Source organism: Thermobia domestica, chromosome 9 (assembly GCF_964235325.1).
Source record: "Thermobia domestica chromosome 9, izTheDome1.hap1.1, whole genome shotgun sequence".
Lineage (NCBI taxonomy): Eukaryota > Metazoa > Arthropoda > Insecta > Zygentoma > Lepismatidae > Thermobia > Thermobia domestica.
The window spans coordinates 15,744,664-15,751,944 of NC_137462.1; positions in this window are offsets into that span (position 1 = coordinate 15,744,664).

Sequence of the window (7,281 nt, forward strand, 5' to 3'; positions counted from 1 at the left end):
TTTTCCGGCCCATACTCTCTAGGACGTCCCTCTTGATACAATTTCTTCTTAGGCAATGTCCCAGCCAGTTTCTTTTCCTCTTCTTAATAATATCTAAAAGTGTTATTTTCTCCCCCACCATTTCTAACACTCCCTCATTCATTTTCCGCTCGACCCAACTAATTCTTTCCGTTTTTCTCCACAACAACATTTCGAAAGCTTCCAGTCGATTTTCATCACTTTTACGTAATTTTATTTTTAAAGAGACTGGAAATTAAAGACCTTAATCTTCTAAATTCGAGCGTGTGTGGAGTTGAGTATTAAACATTTCATTGCAATTTAAATACGTTTCAAAAATTAACTAATTTAAGTCTTTGAAAGATTTATTTAGACCGTATTCTTCTTTCGTGCAGAACAATTAAAATAGCCATTCCTTAATTACGCAATTCGGAACTTACACATATTCTGTTTCTTAATACATTTCAGAAGAATTAGTACTTTTTCTATTTACTATTACAAATTAAACATCTCTTTATCTTAACGTTGTGGGAGATCAGGTGTCAAAGTATTTCAAGTTAAAAATAAAACGCAGGAACTTAATGTGAGAGTGTTCAGTTATTATTTTGTAGCCGCAATATAATTTGGTTTCGATCATAAAATTTTTAAGTAATTGATTATATTCAACTCGTTTACACAGGAATTTCTTTTGTATTTTGAATTAGAAAAGAAATAAATGAAATAAAAAATGTTGTTTATACTTTATCAATTATTATTTATATTGAATATTGGAAAAACATTTTTTTTTGCAATTTGCGATAACAATATTATTACACATGTCAACAAAGATTGTATAAAATAAAAGAAATGAGTTAATCATGATGATTTATATTAGTTGGGAGAAAAACGTACTTCTGATTCTATCAGTTACTGTTTTATGGAATTGCGCCCTCGGAGCCTGTAAACATAAAAGGAATCTAAGAAATCGGGCACTGACCGCTAAAGGTATGTTAATTTATGTTATTGTTAAAAGAAAACAGTCACTTAAATAGAGTTTCTGAAGACGAGGAGTGCTTAAAAGGTACTGATTAAAGTCTTTGCTTTGGAATCGAACTTTACAAGTTAAATCATATAACAAGTAGTGCCACCAAAGCACACGCTGTTTACATAAATAAATAAATAATTATTCACGTTTTTGAATTCTGGTATAGGTATAAAGTATTAATGGTGCAAGGGAGGATTAGATCCACAACTTTGATTCGAACAAAAATGCATTCACAACCCAATATAATTGAATTCACACTTCGATTTTCACACACTTCAACGTTAGACAACCAAACTTACAAACTTACACTTATGTTGAGTGAGCTGAGAGCAAGGTAAGGTGATTATACAAGTCCTCTACCTTGTTTAAAAGATGCCAGTGTAGCCAACTTCAAAGAAATGGAGTATAGGCCGTTCCTCTACAGCGAGTAAACGATCGGGAAGCATTGTACATTGTTTAGCATGCTCAGAATGAATGATATCCTGAGACAAAGTGATCTTGTTTAACCTTTCAGCTATGAAGGAAAAATCAATATTTCTTTTTGTTGCAGAGCATACAATGTTTTGTAAAATCTTTAATTGTTTCGCATTACTGGTCTCAACATTACTTTCACTTTTGTTAGATTTCAGTTTCAAAATCTCTACTCAAACTTTATGGAAAAAAGAAATATCACAATATAAGGGGTGATTTGTTTCCATCTTTGTTTCTCGAAAATATGTTCCATGAGCAAAATCATCGTATTTTTCATTTTTGTTTTAAGAAGAAAGTACAAATATTATGACATTTACACATTAAAACTAACTATAATATTTACTCCTGTTCTATGATTACTTTTAAGGTTGGTCGGAAAACAAAAGGTGTAACCATTTCCTCTCTCCACCGCCACAACCCACCCAAGACAAAATTGAATAAATCCAAACATGTATCGGAAAGCAGGCTGTAAGGTCAGAGAGACAAAACAGCCACACATCTGGATGAGTTATTTAACTTCCCGAGAATCTAATTTAGTTTCTGGCCAAAATACATACATGAATTTTATATACTATAGAGGTTATACTGCTGATTTTTTGAAATATTAAAAAAGTCAAAAATTAACAATTGTACATATAATCTTTAATTATCAAAAATATTCAACAAGACACTAAACGCAATTTAGTTTTGTCAACTCTAAGTTGTGGATATGTAATATTTTTAGTTTTGTTCAAAATTACCTTAGCTACGAGGACACAATAGTTCTCCTTCTTTTTGTTACAAAAATGGCGTCAGCCAAAAGATAAAAAAAAATGACAAATAATTATAATTATTATATGAAAAATGTATGAACTAATACTCGTAAGATTCACATAAATATATATGTATATATTTTAAACTTATCTGCAATACGTATATTACTGGCAAGACTCGATTATACTGTCACAAAACTATAGATAATTGATGAGCTATAAAAAATGAAGTTAACTCACCAGGCAATTACGTCAACTGAAGCATCTGAGAATTTTTACATGGCGAGCCAGCAAACTCCCAGCATGCTCCAGTAGATAACAAGTGAAAAATTAAATTCGTAAAAACAAAACTACAATACCGTGAAGTAAAAATAATAACCAAAGCAAGGGAACAATAACATAATAATAATAATAATAATAATAATAATAATAATAATAATAATAATAATAATAATAATAATAATAATAATAATAATAATAATTTATAAATGACTAGATTCTGAATACATTACATATCACCCTCCTCCGTCTGAAAAAGTTCAGGTGATCAGGCTGAACTTTTTCAGGCCCAGAATGATACCAACCTTATTCAGAAAATAGACCATTAAAATATATAAACCATAAATACATATATATAATATATAGTAAATGAAACAACTACCAAATATATACAAATGAAATAAGTATTACATATAGATAATTTTGACGTTTTTGTGGCCACAAAAACAAATTATGAAGTGCAATTAACACAACAAAACCAGAGAAACATATTTATATATGAATTATATATCTAGTAGTCATGCCAGACCTTCTTAAACCTTAAGGATCATTAACATGCATCCGAGGTAAGTAGCGTTTTAATAACGATACATGATAAGGAAACTTCCTATTTTGAGATTCATTGAATAACAAAGCTGTATTTTTACTCAAAAACGACTCAATAACCACGGGCCCAACCCATAAGGGCGACAAGGATTTATTAATCGCCTCTTTCTTAGACGACAGAATATGAGAGCGATACAGCACTTTATCCCCTTCTGAAAATGTTACTGGAGTTACTCGTTTATTATAAATACGTCTTCGTTCATTCCATACTTTTTCCATATTGTGAAATACCTTAGACCAAATATCCTTGGCATCTTGAGCTACAATATCGTTATCAGAAATATCCCACCTAGCCATTAAGGGATCAATGGGTTCTCTTCCCATATACAAACGAAACGGGCTATATTTAAGTTCTGAATGAACTGCCGCATTAATGCCAAATTGTAATTCTTTCAAATAACTCGACCACTTGTCTTGTTTGTCATGAAAATAACTTCTGATAGCCGTTTTCAAAACCTGCACGTACCGTTCCACGGCGTTTCCTCCAGGAAAATAGGGTGAACTGCGTATATGCTTAATACCTAAGCCATGCAGGAAAGACCTGAAGGAATAACTTGTGAAATAAGAAGCCCTGTCCGTAGTGAGAGAAAAGGCGAAACCAAATTTACAAAAAATGTTATATAATTCGCGTGTAATAGTAGTGCTATTGGCCTTCCGCAATGGAATTAAATGCAAAAAACGCGTACAGTTATCAAGTACCAATAACACATAAGAATAGCCAGAACTAGTTGGAAGAGGACCAGCCAAATCGGCAAATAGATGCCCATTAGGAATCTTATTATATTTAGATATTAATTCCCCTTGAGGTTTGGCTAGTCTAGGTTTCGATATTTGACAAGTATGGCAAGTGGTTACAAAAGACTTGATATCAGCCATCATATTCGGCCAAGTGAAAAGCCTACGAATTTTACATAAAGTTTTAAAATAACCAATATGATTGCCCGTTAGCTGAAATTCGTGATAGTAACTCATGATCATACTTCTCAAACACAAAGGTAACAATATTTTATACTGAACATTACGAGCTTTAGTTCGCTGGTAAAGAATACCATTTTCTATTCTATAATCACCCAACTTATTTCCATTATTAACCACTTGTTGATATATGTCTTTCGTATCAGATTCAGTTTTTTGATAATTCCTAATATCGCCATAGGCTAGAGGCAAATCTCGCAAACTACATATAAAATTCTTAGCATAAACATCTTCATCCAGTGGTTCATCTAACACATCATACAAATTGGTGTCATATATACGGGTGAGAAAATCCGGTATTAAATTCTGTCCCGAGGTAATATGTTCAATTTTAAAATTGAACTCAAAAAGTCTTTGAATTATGTTACCATAACGAGATACTTTCTTAGGATTGCGTAACATATGTACCAAACTCATATTGTCAGTAAGGATAGTAAATTCATTTACCAAGAACTGCTGAAATCTAATCACCGCATTAAAAATACTAAGCAGTTCCAGTTCAAAAATTGTACGATTAGCGTCAGCCTCCTTTAAACGTTTAGAGTAGAAAGCAATAGGGAGCATTGAACCATCAGTTGTCTTTTGTGAGATTGTCGCAGCCAGGCATTTTAGAGATGCATCTGCCTGAAGATAAAATCTCTTATTAAAGTCAGGAACCTTTAGTATTATATTTTCTTCAAAGGCTTCCTTTATTCTTTTAAAGGCATCGACCTGCCTAGGCCCCCACTCAAATTTTTTCTTAGGAGATTTTAACTCCGTAATAGGAGACATTATTTCCGCATAATTAGGACAATGTTTCGCATAATACCCCAGAGCTCCCAATAATTTCTGAACCCCTCTTCTACAATGGGGGGGTGGCAATCGACGGATCGCCTCAATACGCTCAGGGAGTAATGAAACATTACCATCAGAAAACAAAAAACCCAAATACTGAATAGAAGTTTGAAACAGCTTACACTTTTGAGGCGAGACCGTTATCCCTCTAGAACGCAATCTAGAAAATACCTCAAGCAACAAATTCTTGTGAGATTCTACATCTGAAGAAGTTAGGACAATATCGTCAATATAGAAATCAACACCCTTTCCTTTTAGATCACCCAGCACATCATACAAAACACGAGTAATTGCTTGACTTCCTATCTTTATTCCCATAGGGATTCTATTCCATACATAGGTTTTCCCCTCAAAAGCAAAGGCCGTATAGGCCCTACTACTTTCTGCAAGGACAATTTGATGAAAACTCCGCTTGGCATCAATATGTGATATTATCTTAGCGTTAGCTAGTGAAGCCATACACTCTTCTACATTAGGACAGATCATATTATCACCCATTAAATGCTCATTTAATTTCGCGTAATTTAAAACTACTCTCCCTTCACCTTTGGAATTTTTAACAATGAAACAAGGAGAACGGTAATCAGAATTCGCTTCTTGAATGACCCCATTACGCTTATATTCTTCTATAAATTTTCTCATCTCATTTCTGTGAGCTTTCGACAGCGGATACTGTTTTTCACAAACAACAGTGTTATCCTTTAATTTTAAGTGATATTCAAAATTGGTAACCTTACCTATTTTATCTGTAAGAACTTCTTTAAATTCATCACACATATATTGAACAAACGAACTTAATGTAGGATTTGAAACAAGCAACTTTTTATCAACACTATTTATAATACTATTCCTATCAACACTAGGAGCCAAGTTGGCTGCATTATCAACACTACAACAGTACATTTCATATTCCACTGGTTGAATGTCTGGCACAAACAGGTGTATAGGAAAACAGCTGTTATTTTTCTTTTGTCTTTTTGTTGATAAACATTCATTTTTCGCTGGCAAATGATAAGCACTCGCTGAACGTGTGGACTCTCGATTCTCATAATTATTAATAGATAAAGACCTCACCTGCTGTTTTTGAATGTCAGTGGCGTATCTTACCGGGACATCTACCTCACCAGAAACGCCAGGAATCAGGTTCCCCTCAGATAGCCGAGAATGTAAATCCTTCCACTGTGCCCCAGCAACAGAATAAACAGTTGTAGCCTTAGATCGACGATCCTCCGGATTGTTAAACTTTCGAACTTCGCAGGAAGTATCTGAGGTGACAGCATTCCCAAAAAAAGAGCGTGTATTGGGTGCCCTTCATCGACAGACTTCCTGCAAGTAGAATCAAAGGCACCAGTATCCATGTTGGAAAAAGATCCAGGGGAGGGTGGGGGGAGTTGAGTTGTTATTCCCGTAAGTAGGGGAATAGACAGTTGATAGCGTTGAAGTTTTAAAGATTTACTCTTAAAGTCCATGTAGCACTGAGCATCATTCAAAAATTCCAAACCCAATAAAACAGGAAATTCAAGTTCTGGATAGACAAATGAGCGCACACTAATAAGTTTGTTTTGTATTTTAAAACTGAATCGTACACACTTGTCTAACACAAGTTCGGTATTATTAACTGCCTTTCCTTTAAATGTTTTAGGAATAATTTTTAAGTTCATTTTTGTTTTCAAAAACTGAAACACCTCATTATTTATTAAATTGATTGAAGATGCTGAGTCTATACAAGCATGATATTGTTTACTAAACAGCTTAATTAACACATAAACACCTCTATTAGTCTCTTGTGAAATGGTACTGAAGCGTCCCTGGCCTTCAGTATTATACGAATGTCCTTTTATGTTCTTAGAATTAAAGGAAGACGAAGGCAAGCGCGCAGCACTATCTTTATTGTGAAAAGTTCTACCACCTTTTGGAGAAAAATAATGCCCCGATCTAGATTTATGAAACGAGGGGGAAGCACTATCAGTAGCAGTTCTCGTAGAGGACGATGTGGGTTGAAACGAATTATTGAATTGCAGAGAATAAAGTTCATGCTTCATATACTGTTCCAATAATTGTTCAAAGTCTCTCATGGATTTAGGCATTCCAGCATAGAATAATTTCTCCCTAACACTGGGAGTAACACCCGAAGCAATTGCACGCAATATACTTTCTTCACCCACTGTAAGATCTAAAATTTTTACACTAGTACACACCCTCTTTACATAATCCTTAATACGTTCACATGGACCTTGGGGACGATAAAAATTAGTAACCATAAGGTGATGTTGAGCACAGTCAGAAATTAACTGCCGAACAACGTGCCTACACACAGGGTTCCAAGCGCTAGCTAAAGAACAG